Genomic DNA, 13,009 nt, shown 5'->3' with positions numbered 1-13,009 from the left:
GCCTGTTGCCCTTCCCCCATGGGAGCCTGCACAGATCATGCAGTAGACAGGGAGGGAATGCAGGTCATGTGCAATACACAAACGCCCACTGTAGTACTGTTTTGCTCACTTACAGTACCGTACTGTAGGTTGCATTTAGCGTAAAGAATCGCTCCTGCAGATGTACTTTGATTTATGTGAAACCTGTGTGCATCCTTCCATTGGATGTACTGTATTGGAGAGAAGAAGAAAAAATGTTAAAGTGAATGTCACGGGAACACATTAAAAATAAGGTTGGCACTTCCTTCCCATTGGTGTTGGTTTACAGTATGCCGTAGTGTACTCGGACGCTCATGTAATTGCATTTCAAAGGCACAGTATTTTCCATCGTCTCCCCCCTACCCCCATCGCCCTTCTCCCCTGGGGGCCTGCACAGGGAGGAAATTCAGGTCCTGTGCAATACACAAACGCTGAAGATCTACAGTACTGTTTTGCTTAGTTGGTAGCGTCAGAATACACTCATTTCATTCACGCTGTTTGGGTGCATTTAGCGTAAAGAATCGCTCCTGCAGATGTACTTTGATTTATGTGAAACCTGTGTGCATCCTTCCATTGACTGTCTTACAATGTAAATAAAATAATACAGTGCATTATTACAGAAAAAAAAAAAAAAAAAAAGAAAGAAAGCACATCATGTCTCGAACCCTGGACCCCCAGCGAGGGAGGTGGGAGCCTTCACCCCTAGCCCACGACGCCTCATGAGAGATTTCCAATTTCATGTGTGAAAGTACTGCAAACAGCGCCCGGCCCCCGCCCCATTGTTGTTGGTTTATGCCTTAGAGGACTCGGACGCTCGCATTTGTAAAGCACGGTGTTTTCCTCCGCCTCCTGCTAGCCTGTTGCCCTTCCCCCATGGGAGCCTGCACAGATCATGCAGTAGACAGGGAGGGAATGCAGGTCATGTGCAATACACAAACGCCCACTGTAGTACTGTTTTGCTCACTTACAGTACCGTACTGTAGGTTGCATTTAGCGTAAAGAATTGCTCCTGCAGATGTACTTTGATTTATGTGAAACCTGTGTGCATCCTTCCATTGGATGTACTGTATTGGAGAGAAAAAAAAAAATGTTAAAGTGAATGTCACGGGAACACATTAAAAATAAGGTTGGCACTTCCTTCCCATTGGTGTTGGTTTACAGTATGCCGTAGTGTACTCGGACGCTCATGTAATTGCATTTCAAAGGCACAGTATTTTCCATCGTCTCCCCCCCACCCCCATCGCCCTTCCCCCCTGGGGGCCTGCACAGGGAGGAAATTCAGGTCCTGTGCAATACACAAACGCTGAAGATCTACAGTACTGTTTTGCTTAGTTGGTAGCGTCAGAATACACTCATTTCATTCACGCTGTTTGGGTGCATTTAGCGTAAAGAATCGCTCCTGCAGATGTACTTTGATTTATGTGAAACCTGTGTGCATCCTTCCATTGACTGTCTTACAATGTAAATAAAATAATACAGTGCATTATTACAGAAAAAAAAAAAAAAAAAAAGAAAGAAAGCACATCATGTCTCAAACCCTGGACCCCCAGCGAGGGAGGTGGGAGCCTTCACCCCTAGCCCACGACGCCTCATGAGAGATTTCCAATTTCATGTGTGAAAGTACTGCAAACAGCGCCCGGCCCCAGCCCCATTGCTGTTGGTTTATGCCTTAGAGGACTCGGACGCTCGCATTTGTAAAGCACGGTGTTTTCCTCCGCCTCCTGCTAGCCTGTTGCCCTTCCCCCATGGGAGCCTGCACAGATCATGCAGTAGACAGGGAGGGAATGCAGGTCATGTGCAATACACAAACGCCCACTGTAGTACTGTTTTGCTCACTTACAGTACCGTACTGTAGGTTGCATTTAGCGTAAAGAATCGCTCCTGCAGATGTACTTTGATTTATGTGAAACCTGTGTGCATCCTTCCATTGGATGTACTGTATTGGAGAGAAAAAAAAAATGTTAAAGTGAATGTCACGGGAACACATTAAAAATAAGGTTGGCACTTCCTTCCCATTGGTGTTGGTTTACAGTATGCCGTAGTGTACTCGGACGCTCATGTAATTGCATTTCAAAGGCACAGTATTTTCCATCGTCTCCCCCCTACCCCCATCGCCCTTCCCCCCTGGGGGCCTGCACAGGGAGGAAATTCAGGTCCTGTGCAATACACAAACGCTGAAGATCTACAGTACTGTTTTGCTTAGTTGGTAGCGTCAGAATACACTCATTTCATTCACGCTGTTTGGGTGCATTTAGCGTAAAGAATCGCTCCTGCAGATGTACTTTGATTTATGTGAAACCTGTGTGCATCCTTCCATTGACTGTCTTACAATGTAAATAAAATAATACAGTGCATTATTACAGAAAAAAAAAAAAAAAAAAAGAAAGAAAGCACATCAGGTCTCGAACCCTGGACCCCCAGCGAGGGAGTTGGGAGCCTTCACCCCTAGCCCACGACGCCTCATGAGAGATTTCCAATTTCATGTGTGAAAGTACTGCAAACAGCGCCCGGCCCCCGCCCCATTGCTGTTGGTTTATGCCTTAGAGGACTCGGACGCTCGCATTTGTAAAGCACGGTGTTTTCCTCCGCCTTCTGCTAGTCCTCCATTCCCATTATGCATTAGCGAACTCAGACGCTCATATATTTTAAAAGCACGGTGTTTATACATTGTACTGTACATTCTTCCTTTTACACAATTACTGTAGTTGCGTCTCCATACACATACAGTACTGTACAGTACTCCATACTTTTTCCACCGCCTCCCGTTACGCCTAAAGTATTGCCAGAGCTGTAGATCAATCCGCCGCTATACTGTACGATCGAAAGTACTGGATTAGTGGAGCATTAGCCACACAGTGGTGGAGATGTGTAATGCATGATGAGTATCTAGATCGTCTCAACGCGCCTGCCTGTGATTAAACTCAGCTATCGCCTTAGCGTGGCTAAACGCCCGTCTCGGCGGAGAAACAGTCAAGATAAAGGTGGCTACATCTGTACATTGCGGGGAGTAATTGAGCCTGCCTTCGGTGTACTTAAAAGCCGGTTTAGAAGTTTATACTCCTCCGGCGGTGCTCTTTTATACTCACCGGCAAAGATTTGCAGCATAATTAATGCATGTTGTATCCTCCACAACATTTGTGTCGCAAGCCGTTTGCCGGTGACTATTCATCACATGGTTTTCCGCGATGGAAATTGTTCTTCTGCTCCACCTGTGGGTATGGATGAAGGAAATGAAGCGAGAAGCCATCTCACCCAGACATTTTTTTCGTCCTGTGAGTATAATCGTAATTTGTTTTAATTATTTTTTGTTGGAAATCAGTGTTTATATTTTTAAAATAAATTGTGTGTGTTTTTTTTATTTTTTATTCCAGAGTTCTATCCTGTTGACATCATCCTGTCAATTCCTGAGTTCTGTCCAGTTGATGGCATCCTGTTGATGAGTGTTATTACCAGTAATCAGTGCCGTAACTAGGTGTGAGCAAACGGGGCATTGCCCACAGCGCACACCTAGTGAGCGCATATTCCCCCTGCGCTCACACTGCCCGCATACCCGTTCAAGGGGCACAAAGTGTGCAGCATTGTAATGAGTCAGACTGACTCATTACAAGCCGCCTGTGCCCTGTGATGTGCGCCGGAGCGAGGGGAGGAGGAGGAGGGAGGGGGACTCTGAAGTCTGTAGACCCTGAGATAGCAAGCCAGAGACCCCGCATACTTTCTTTCAGGCTGCTCAGCAGGTTATTTTCGGCATGCCCTGACGTTCTATCACATCGCGTTCGCTTGCTGAGTGCAGGACAGGGAGCTGAAAGTGGATATGAAGCAGTGCTACTGGGCTAGTAGCAGAAACCAGTCACACACAGGATGAAGTAAGCTTGTAACTTGTAACTGCTACTATAAAGGAGATGACACTGATGTTGTAAATCTTATCAGCAGTCTCGATGATCGCTGACCTCTTGCTCCTCTATTCTGTTGATTTCTCCAGCTGTAGTCAGAATGCAGAGCTCATGCTGTAGTGTAAATAAGGGCCAGTCTGCAATCTACTTGTCACTTTTACAAGTGGATTCAAACACTGTTGACTACAATTGTATAGTGGCAAGTACTTTGCAGACTGGCCCTTGCTCCCTGTATGAGTGCATGATGTGAGATATGCAGGCAGAGAATGCATAGTCCTTTGGCTGCTAATGCTAATAGGTTAGATCTGTCCCCCTGGCTGCCGTAATGTGTAAAAAGGGGGACGATGTCTGCCGTAATGTATAAAAAAGGGGGACGCTGTCTGCCGTAATGTGTAAAAAGTGGATGCTGTCTGCCGTAATGTGTAAAAAGGGGACGTTGTCTGCCGTAATGTGTAAAAAGGGGGATGCTGTCTGCCGTAATGTGTAAAAAGGGGGGCGCAGGCTGCCGTAATGTGTACAAAGGGGGACTGTCTGCTGTAATGTGTAAAAGGAGCTCTACCTGGTGTAGTGGCGCTACTGCGCAGCGTAATTTGAATAATGGAGACTACTGTGCACTGTAGTATGAATTGGTATTATTTTGTGGCCACGCCCCGTCCCATGAAGCCACGCCCCTATAAACTTTACATGGGGGGGCGGCAATGCCGTTTCTTGCACACATCGCTAAAATGCCTAGTTACGGCACTGCCAGTAATTACCAGTTGGGTGTGTTATGTGTTTACCTCTTTTTTGAATCCTGTTTTGTGTAAAGTTTCCCTCTACCTGGATGTCCGACTTGTGATGTGAACCTCCCCCACTCCGATGTTACAAAGAGACCCTTCAGGTGAGATGCTGGAGCCCAACCGCCCAGATGTAAGTGTTACCTGTGTGTTTTTGCTATGTTACTTGCACCTGCTATTCTTCTTTTTCAGGAGTGATGTCACACTTTGAAGTACCTTGTAAATAATACTTTTTCTCTTCCACAGGTTACACGGGGTAGCCCTTCCAAGCCTAAGGAACCCTCTCCAGTGTAAAGATATGCTAAAGTCCTCCCTCTACCATGAAGGTCTACTTCTGATGTGAACCTCCCCCACTGCAGTGTTACCAAGAGACCCTTCAGGTGAGATGCTGTCAGGGACGGATCTAGACTTTTCATTAGGGGGGGTGGTTTACTGTTTAATCTTGACTCCTCCCTCTACAGTCCCAACTCCTCCCATCTACAATCTTAACTCCTCCTCTATCAATTCTGACTGAACTTTTTGAGTGAGACTGAGATAGAGCTTTGTGATTGTTCTATGTACATGTGACTGTGCAATGGGGTAATTGTATTTATTACCCTAGTACCCACACACCAGCAAGTGAGGGGCAAATGCTCCGTAACCCTTGCTCTCCTGGCTCCTCTGTGCTGCTGTGGTATTGGCTGCAGCACATCGTTCTGCCTCAGGCTCTCCCAGGAGAGCTCGCTTCTGCTCAAAAGTGGGCGTGGCTATGACTGTGTTAGGGGGGAAGACGCCCCCTTCACCCCCCCCCCCCCCCCTAGATCCGGCCCTGGATGCTGTAGCCCAACTGCCCTGATGTCACTGTTATCTGTGTGCTTTTGCAATGTTGCTTGCACCTGCTATTCTTCTTTTTTAGGAGGGATGTCATGCTTTGAAGTACCTTGTACATAATACTTTTTCTCTTCCACAGGTTTTCCCTGGATTTTACCTCCATGAACTTGAACCCCATAAAGTGGACAGTGGAGCTAAGACCCTCACCCACGCTACCATCCCGGCCTACCTCAAGACTTTCAATGCCCCCACATCCCTTAAATGCCCACTTTTAAATTATATTTACAATATCTAAAAGAAAAAATACAAAACTTCTCAATTTTACATTTTATTGAGGAAAATAAACAGTCATAATTTTATTGTTCATAAAAAAAAAATTAAAAAAAAAAATTGTGTTTGTTCTTCTTGCTAAATTCCTTGTTCTTGTGTATAATTCTGAAAAAAATAGAGAAACAGACTTAAGTAAAGGGCACTGTAATGATGTCACGTTCACGTTCCATAGTGCATTTCACAAGAACATTTGTGGAACCACACAGCCCAGCAAAACCCATTGCTGGACTGTGTGGCTTCCCAAGTGCAGGCAGGTCAAGGTTTGTGCAAGTGTGCGTACAGTGAAACATGCCATTACTCGCCATTTTAAACTCACCTCGAACAACGCTGTCCACGCCTCTTTGTCGACCATCCCTATGAAGATTTGAAAAAATATAAGTGATTGCTCAAGTCACACAACTTTTTTACATTAAGGTGTACTCCTAAAAAAAAAAAAAAAAGTGGTATCAGATATGCTCTTTGGCCCATCGTATATGTAACCACAAGGAGCTTTCATCCTTTACCACTTTCATACATGCCCGTGCATGTATGCCTACACATTGCTCCTTGAGAGGGGGGGGGGTTAATTTATATTACATAAAAACAATACAAAGAAAAAAACAAACTGAAGGGAGGGAGAAATGGGGAAGCACAGAAAAATAAAGTGTTAAATGATTAAAAAATATGACCGCGCTATTGTATGTGGGGGCTGTACTGGTCCTCTTCCTCCGGAGATGGCGACGGTGTCCTTGGCGGCTGTACAGTGCGTTACATTGGCCTTGGTGGCCGTACTGGTGTAGCAGTTGAGGCCGGTGTCCGCATTGGTGGTGGAGGCATCTGGTAGATGGCGTACATCCCTGCATAACCTTGGTACTGCTGTGACTGTCCGTACCAGGGTTGTGGTGAAGCAAGGGCAGGAGGCGTCAGTGTGGCTGGTGGTGGCGGAGTAGGTGGTTGAATGGCATGTTGTTGACCTGTCCCTGGGAGTTTGTCGTAGATCAACTGGAGAACTGTTGCAATGAGCTGTGAGTTGGAAGCTGTCCATCGCTCCGACATGTTCTGGAAGCTTTGTGACTTACATGCCATGTCCTCCACCAGCCTGTTGATGGAAGTCACCAGAACGCGGAGGACATCCAGAATCTCCCTGTGATCTTCGTGCCTGGTCTTTCTCATTTCAGCCATGCTCTTGGCCATGGTCTTTTGCATTTTAACCCTACTGTAGGCCATTCAATGGTCTCCAGTCTAGTGTTGATGACATCCCGAAAACTGTCCTGGCACTGCTAAATCTCTGATGCCAGGTTGTTTACCCTCTGAACTCTTGAGGGATCCTGCCCTTGCTGAATGACTCTCACCAATGGAACTTGTGCAGCTGAAAAAAAGTAAAAAAAAAATAGAAGTCCATTCCAACATATGTATTAAGGATCATAAACTTTTCAGGTTTTTTTTTAAAGTTATATTTATCTAATTACTTACGCAGGGTGTAGAAACTGTGGGCTGCTGCACATCCACCTCGTAGTCCAACTCTTCCTGTATCAGATCCGGCCTGAAGTAGGGACCGATCCCCGACGCACATCCGCTGCTGGTCTGTGGCACCTCTTTTTACAAAAGTACACAAAAAAATATATAACCGTTAGTAAACAATATTAGAAAAAAATGGCAAAGATCACAATGGATTCATATATTAACCTTCTGCATCCTCTGGTGCCGATGTTCCAGGAGCTTCTTCGGCCCTCAAATCTTGAGACATTTCTTGGCTTAGGATTGACACATCGGCACGGCTGGCATCAAATTCTGGAAATGACCCATCCGTGAATCCTGATGACTTGAACAGGTTGGGTGATGGGTCCACAGTATATAGGGTAACGCTTTCTGCTTCTTGAGGCTCTAGTGTCACAGTCTCTGAGCTCCTGGAGGATTGGTCCCAACCTGGTGATGCCCTGCGCGCAGGTGATGTTCTGCATACTATTGATGTTTGGCGCACAGGTGATGGTCTGGGCGCCGGTGATGTCCGGCGCACTGGTGATGTTCTGCCCGCTGGTGATGTTGGGCGCACAGGTGCTATTCTGCATGCTGGTGATGTCCGGCGCACTGGTGATGTTCTGCCCGCTGGTGATGTCCGGCGCACAGGTGCTGTTCTGAGATGAAGGTAATCACATCAAAATATTACATAAGTTGTCTTTACTACAGTATTTGTAAAGTCTGCAACTAATGCTGGTGCTTCAATAAAAATATTTAAATGGTAGTTGCAAAACTCTAATTTTTTAAGATTAATGTAATAGGCTATCTAAAGTTTGACAGATTAATGACAATTTTCTAACTATAGAGCCTATTAATTTAACTAGTTTGTTAATGGATTTGAAACAAATTGAAGGGTTTGGTAACATATAGATGACTCACGCTGGGAAATGCAACATAAATAGTGCAAATAGAGTTCTTTTATAGAGACCACTAATCCTCTATCAAGCACAAGAACTATCAAATAAAGTAATAAACATACGGTACAGCACTAGTAAAATAAAAACAATTTAAACAGGCTAATATTAGGCTACGTAGGCTTGTGACTCAATCACAATACAACTACACAGTAGAGTCCCATTATTCTGAGCACCAGCTAAGAGCCAGAGTAATCGCCGTGCGCAGCACGGACAGCAACTAGACGGACTGAACTGTCATTTTAGACACACGTCTGGTAACCCCCAGGTTCATTTTGAGCTGCTCCACTGTAGCGTCGGTTGGCTCTGACGCACCTTTATAGCCGATGTTCACCTCTCACATTAATGACACGTGGTGCTCTGCAGTTTCCACATCGGATATTCGCAATGGTGCCATTTGTCCAGTCACGATACACCTTCACCACAGCAGCACCCGAACAGTTCACAAACTGAGCTGTTTTCGAAATACTGCCACCCTTAGCCAGAAATCCAATAATCATCCCTTTTTTCAACTCAGATACAGTATATCACCCCTTTTACCCATGACCCATGACAGCAACAAGTGATATGTGTGCAGACGGCCTATCGCACAACTTGTATACCCACCAAGGCAGCGCACAACATGGGATACGTACCCCGGGCCCCCTTATTCCTAAAAGGAGCCCCCTTCCACAAAACGGATCGCTTTTACCGATCCACTCCGCAGTGCTGCTGCACTCCCGGCTCCCCGCAGCACCAGCCGCGGCGCTGCATAGCAGAGTAGAGGACAGCTGAGCGACGGCTCATCTGTCCAATAGCGGTTAAAGCTGCAGCCTGCGGCTCAGTCATTGGCTGGGTGCGAAGGTTGCAGGGAGGAGGAAGGAAGACGGATCCCTGGCAGCATGTGGAGCCAGCAGAGGCTGCCTGGTGCTTAGCTGGTGCTTAGAGGAGACCAGAGGCAGAGAGCAACGAGCTCCTGTCTCAGCAGACAGCAGCCTGAGAAAGTAAGGCTGGCTATATTGCTTTGTGTATATGTATATGATGTGCACCGGAAATTTTTCGGGTTTTGTGTTTTGGTTTTGGGTTTGGTTACGCGGCCGTGTTTTGGATTCGGAGGCGTTTTGGCAAAACCTCACCGAATTTTTTTTGTCGGATTCGGGTGTGTTTTGGATTAATAAACAGCTTAAATCATAGAATTTGGGGGTCATTTTGATCCCATAGTATTATTAACCTCAATAACCATAATTTCCACTCATTTCCAGTCTATTCTGAACACCTCACACCTCACAATATTATTTTTAGTCCTAAAATTTGCACCGAGGTCGCTGGATGGCTAAGCTAAGCGACAAAAGTGGCCGACACAAACACCTGGCCCATCTAGGAGTGGCACTGCAGTGTCAGGCAGGATGGCACTTCAAAAAAATTGTCCCCAAACAGCACATGATGCAAAGAAAAAAAGAGGCGCAATGAGGTAGCTGTGTGAGTAAGCTAAGCGACCCAAGTGGCCGACACAAACACCTGGCCCATCTAGGAGTGGCACTGCAGTGTCAGACAGGATGGGACTTCAAAAAAAATACTCCCCAAACAGCACATGATGCAAAGAAAAAAAGAGGCGCACCAAGGTCGCTGTGGGACTAAGCTAAGCGACACAAGTGGCCGACACAAACACCTGGCCCATCTAGGAGTGGCACTGCAGTGTCACGCAGGATGGCCCTTCAAAAAAATAATCCCCAAACAGCACATGATGCAAAGAAAAAAAGAGGCGCAATGAGGTAGCTGTGTGACTAAGCTAAGCGACCCTAGTGGCCGACACAAACACCTGGCCCATCTAGGAGTGGCACTGCAGTGTCACGCAGGATGGCCCTTCAAAAAAATACTCCCCAAACAGCACATGACGCAAAGAAAAAAAGAGGCGCAATGAGGTAGCTGTGTGACTAAGATAACCGACCCAAGTCGCCGACACAAACACCTTGCCCATCTAGGAGTGGCACTGCAGTGTCAGACAGGATGGCACTTCAAAAAAATTGTCCCCAAACAGCACACGATGCAAAGAAAAAAAGAGGCGCAATGAGGTAGCTGTGTGACTAAGATAAGCGACCCAAGTAGCCGACACAAACACCTGGCCCATCTAGGAGTGGCACTGCAGTGTCAGACAGGATGGCACTTCAAAAAAAATTGTCCCCAAACAGCACATGATGCAAAGAAAAATGAAAGAAAAAAGAGGCGCAAGATGGAATTGTCCTTGGGCCCTCCCACCCACCCTTATGTTGTATAAACAGGACATGCACACTTTAACGAACCCATCATTTCAGCGACAGGGTCTGCCACACGACTGTGACTGAAATGACTGGTTGGTTTGGGCCCCCACCAAAAAAGAAGCAATCAATCTCTCCTTGCACAAACTGGCTCTACAGAGGCAAGATGTCCACCTCATCATCATCGTCCGATTCATCACCCCTTTCACTGTGTACATCCCCCTCCTCTCAGATTATTAATTCGTCCCCTCTGAAATTCACCATCTCAGGTCCCCGTGCACTTTCTGGAGGAAATTGCTGCTGGTGAATGTCTCCACGGAGGAATTGATTATAATTAATTTTAATGAACATCATCTTCTCCACATTTTCTGGAAGTAACCTTGTACGCCGATTGCTGACAAGGTGAGCGGCGGCACTAAACACTCTTTCGGAGTACACACTGGAGGGAGGGCAACTTAGGTAGAATAAAGCCAGTTTGTGCAAGGGCCTCCAAATTCCCTGTTTTTCCTGCCAGTATACGTACGGACTGCCTGACGTGCCTACTTGGATGCGGTCACTCATATAATCCTCCACCATTCTTTCAATGGTGAGAGAATCATATGCAGTGACAGTAGACGACATGTCAGTAATCGTTGGCTGGTCCTTCAGTCCGGACCAGATATCAGCACTCGCTCCAGACTGCCCTGCATCACCGCCAGCGGGTGGGCTCGGAATTCTTAGCCTTTTCCTCGCACCCCCAGTTGCGGGAGAATGTAAAGGAGGAGCTGTTGACGGGTCACGTTCTGCTTGACTTGACAATTTTCTCACCAGCAGGTCTTTGAACCCCTGCAGACTTGTGTCTGCCGGAAAGAGAGATACAACGTAGGTTTTAAACCTAGGATCGAGCACAATGGCCAAAATGTAGTGCTCTGATTTCAACAGATTGACCACCCGTGAATCCTGGTTAAGCGAATTAAGAGCTCCATCCACAAGTCCCACATGCCTAGCGGAATTGCTCTGTTTTAGCTCCTCCTTCAATGTCTCCAGCTTCTTCTGCAAAAGCCTGATGAGGGGAATGACCGGCAGTGTCTGAACTGACTTCACGTGTGGCAAGTTCAAAGGGTTGCAGAACCTTGCACAACGTTGAAATCATTCTCCACTGCGCTTGAGACAGGTGCATTCCACCTCCTTTGCCTATATCGTGGCCAGATGTATAGGCTTGAATGGCCTTTTGCTGCTCCTCCATCCTCTGAAGCATATAGATGGTTGAATTCCACCTTGTTACCACCTCCTGCTTCAGATGATGGCAGGGCAGGTTCAGGTATTTTTGGTGGTGCTCCAGTCTTCTGTATGCGGTGCCTGAACGCCGAAAGTGGCACGCAATTCTTCGGGCCACCGACAGCATCACTTGCATGCCCCTGTCATTTTTTAAATAATTCTGCACCACCAAATTCAAGGTATGTGCAAAACATGGGACATGCAGGAATTTGCCCAGATGTAATGCACGCACAATATTGCTGGCGTTGTCCGATGTAACAAATCCCCAGGAGAGTCCAATTGGGGTAAGCCATTCTGCAATGATCTTCCTCAGTTGCCGTAATAGGTTTTCAGCTGTGTGCGTATTCTGGAAAGCGGTGATACAAAGCGTAGCCTGCCTAGGAACGAGTTGGTGTTTGCGAGATGCTGCTACTGGTGCCGCCGCTGCTGTTCTTGCAGCGGGAGGCAATACATACACCCAGTGGGCTGTCACAGTTATATAGTCCTGAGTCTGCCTTGCTCCACTTGTCAACATGTCCGTGGTTAAGTGGACATTGGGTATAACTGCATTTTTTAGGACACTGGTGAGTCTCTTTCTGAGGTCTGTGTACATTTTCGGTATCGCCTGCCTAGAGAAATGGAACCTAGATGGTATTTGGTACCGGGGACACAGTACCTCAATCAAGTCTATAGTTGGCTCTGAAGTAACGATGGATACCGGAACCACGTTTCTCACCGCCCAGGCTGCCAAGGCCTCAGTTATCCGCTTTGCAGCAGGATGACTGCTGTGATATTTCATCTTCCTCGCAAAGGACTGTTGGACAGTCAATTGCTTACTGGAAGTTGTACAAGTGGTCTTCCGACTTCCCCTCTGGGATGCCGATCGACTCCCAGCAGCAACAACAGCAGCGCCAGCAGCAGTAGGCGTTACACTCAAGGATGCATCGGAGGAATCCCAGGCAGGAGAGGACTCGTCAGACTTGCCAGTGACATGGCCTGCAGGACTATTGGCTTTCCTGGGTAAGGAGAAAATTGACACTGAGGGAGTTGGTGGTGTGGTTTGCGGGAGCTTGGTTACAAGAGGAAAGGATTTAGTGGTCAGTGGACTGCTTCCGCTGTCGCCCAAAGTTTTTGAACTTGTCACTGACTTATGATGAAAGCGCTGCAGGTGACATATAAGGGAGGATGTTCTGAGGTGGTTAACGTCCTTACCCCTACTTATTACAGCTTGACAAAGGCAACACACGGCTTGACACCTGTTGTCCGCATTTGTGTTGAAATAATTCCACACCGAAGAGCTGATT

The 13,009-nt window shown here is 46.7% G+C and overlaps 1 long non-coding RNA gene across 2 annotated transcripts; it reads left to right on the top strand.

The window, feature by feature from the left end:
• The first annotated feature begins 3,781 nt into the window (after positions 1-3,781).
• Positions 3,782-5,836, top strand: LOC134966959 (uncharacterized). 2 transcript variants are annotated; one of them, XR_010188750.1, is made up of 4 exons: positions 3,782-3,881; positions 4,717-4,788; positions 4,931-5,064; positions 5,634-5,836. It is a non-coding gene; the product is annotated as an uncharacterized LOC134966959 (long non-coding RNA). The 2 variants fall into 2 exon arrangements; XR_010188749.1 differs by having other exon boundaries at positions 4,717-4,817.
• The last annotated feature ends 7,173 nt before the right edge of the window (positions 5,837-13,009 follow it).

This window comes from Pseudophryne corroboree, chromosome 10 (assembly GCF_028390025.1).
Source record: "Pseudophryne corroboree isolate aPseCor3 chromosome 10, aPseCor3.hap2, whole genome shotgun sequence".
NCBI classification, from domain to species: Eukaryota; Metazoa; Chordata; class Amphibia; order Anura; family Myobatrachidae; genus Pseudophryne; species Pseudophryne corroboree.
The sequence above is the reverse complement of the archived record's forward strand: the minus strand, read 5'-3'. Positions and strand labels throughout refer to the sequence as shown.